General features: G+C 37.0%; 1 protein-coding gene across 2 annotated transcripts in view; it reads right to left on the minus strand.

Moving 5' to 3' along the window:
- The window catches only part of LOC122077935 (cyclic nucleotide-gated ion channel 18-like), a 22,985-nt gene that overhangs the window by 17,904 nt on the left and 2,309 nt on the right, over positions 1–2,772 (minus strand). The window lies entirely within an intron of this gene.

Consider the following 2,772-nt stretch of genomic DNA (forward strand, 5'->3'; position numbering starts at 1 on the left):
TTTTTTTTTTTTTTTTTTTGGGTGAATTATATGACACTCCTGATGCTTATAGTCCATAGGGCGCCCATGCCTCGCATTCACAATAGTAGTTCATTTTCGTTTTACCACAGACCACATTATGAAGTTTCATAAATTAGAAGTCTAACATGTTGCAACATAACGATTTTTTGAAATACAGCATTAATTGCACCATTGATCTGTTGATTTTTTTGTGGTAGTATAATTAATCACCTTTCCATGTGTTTTTCCATCTTATTGGAAATACATAGACATGAAACCCTAGTGAAGCCACTAAAGGAATCAAACCATAACATTCCTTCCTTATTGATTTCCTATGCCCAAACAAGTACTCGTCAAGTATCATTACACTTCACACCAAATAGTTGTGAGGATACAATCTCTTTGTATGCTAAATAATTTAAATTGTAATGGCTTACTCATGGTTTAGGTAATAACGTAGTTACTTCTGTCGTCTCTACATGGCAGAACATAAATAGTACTCTCCCTGTGTCATAATGTGTATAGTTGTACGCTAATATAACAATAAGCACCATATTCCTCTAACTGTAACCTAGATAGGTGAAGTCTAATCAGATGGTTCTCAAAGTGAAAAGCAGGATAAACAAGCAGAGGAGGGAGGCAGATTACAAGGAGAACGACTAACTGAATATTGAGATAAACTGTAAATCAACAATCTCAATTCACTCTCGCTTGCAATAAACCAACCATGAAATTAACAATTTTCTAAAATGAACTTGGCGTAAGAGTGAACCTCCAAAACTACAATAGGAAAAGGATGTAGTTATCCCATGCTGTAAGACAGACAAACAAAGTATTATTTTTGGTACGCAATCTTACATAGCTCCAGATAAACATATCTCATGAAACAGTACCTCTTTAAAATGTGTATAGCCTTATAGGGGATAAAACTAATTTTACCAAAGTTTTCTCTCTCCAAGGGTTTTCAACTTCTACAAGCAAATGTGTTTGATCATTCATGATATTCCCCTGATGGGGACATCAGTCCAGATTTCCAAGTCTACCAGAGAAGACGACGCAGAGACCAGCCCAGCTCAGGTTCTACCTGGTTGGAGGATTGAGGATCACCATGGGACCGACACTGAGAGTGTCGACTTTTCTAGGAGATGTATTTATTCAGTTCTGGAATTGACAGCTACACAGGGGACCCACTTGGACAGCCAACGCAGGAGGCTAGGGAAAATTCCAAAATCATGGATTCACCCTTGTTGACTTTTTTCTTCTTTTTTAGAAAGTAAACTTGTACCTTTATTTTTATTTCCTAAGTTGGTGGATTAGATTACAATTCTTTTAATATCTTTTCCCTAACTTATTGGATTTGATTAGGAATCTTTTTGCTGGCAAATTAGAATAAGATTCTTTTTCTATTGTTTCCTAGTTTGTAGGTGTAAAGAGAAGAGAAGAAAATGAGAGAAAGAGAGAGACCTGCGATTGTGGAGCAAAGGGAGTCCCAATCAAATTCAATTGAGGCTGCCCTCCTTCATTCATTAAATAGAATAGCTATTACAAGTCCTACTAGGAATAGGATAGAACAAAATAGAAAACTAATACTGCTAACTTCTAACTATATTCAGTCCTAATAGGACTAGGAATACCCAAACCCGCAGTCCTATTAGGACTAGGAAACCCAAGGGAGGAGTCTGGGACTTATGCTAGACAAGTCCCAGACTCCTCCTTTCTCTCGATAGACTTCTAACACTCCCCCTCAATTTGGAGTATCCACATAGCAACAGAAATCTCCAACTTGGACCAACAAAAACTCCAACGAGCACAGAGAGAACTCCAATCAACCATCACAAAGCCATCAGCTACTCCAAAAACAACGAAAGCCCTTCCAAAGAAGACATTCCAATACCAACGAAAGCCCTTCCCAAAGAAGGCAGTCCAATAGCAATGAACAACAACAACACCAAAATCCTTTTTCCAATAAAGGCACTCCAACAAAAGTGTTGCCTCCAACAGCTACATCAAAAGACTTTTCCAAAGAAGGCACTCCAACAAAAAATGTAGCTCTCAATAGCTACAATAAAAGCACTCACAAGCCTCAAACAGAGATCTCCCCAAACCAAGCATCATCAGGTTACTAGCAACCAAACAACATTAGGTTGTTGAATATATCAAACAACATCAGCTTGCTGAATATACCAAACAACATCAGGTCGTTGAATATAACTATCTTCAAAAGATAAAATTGTTGCTGAGGACACACACGAGTAGATACTTAACAATAAATCAATCTTCAATGAAAATAATCTTGAGCAGACAATAAATCAAATCGAGCAAATAATAAATTGAATCTCAGCAAAACCAACATCTATCAACGCATAGGGATAACAACCATAAACTTTTTCCTTGAGAAAACCAACAGCTATTAAGGACGAAACCATCGCCTCCTTCCAGATGATAGCAGCAAATCGATTCTCCAGCAACAAGCGATTCAGGACAATTCAGAAATAGAAAACATGAACAAAATCAAGACTCTAATTCTTATTTTTCTAAGAACTAGAGCTTCACCAATAGCATAAGACCTTTGAACGACTCTCAAACCAGCAACTTATTAAGCTCTGATACCATGTAAAGATAAGAGAAGAAAAAAGCGAGAAAAAGAAAGATCTACGATTGTGGAGCAAAGGGAGTCCCAATCAAATTCAATTGGGGATGTCCTCCTTCATTCATTAACTAGAATAGCTATTACAAGTCCTACTAGGAATATAAAAGAATAATATAGGAAAA

Source organism: Macadamia integrifolia, chromosome 5 (genome assembly GCF_013358625.1).
Source record: "Macadamia integrifolia cultivar HAES 741 chromosome 5, SCU_Mint_v3, whole genome shotgun sequence".
Taxonomy (NCBI): domain Eukaryota; kingdom Viridiplantae; phylum Streptophyta; class Magnoliopsida; order Proteales; family Proteaceae; genus Macadamia; species Macadamia integrifolia.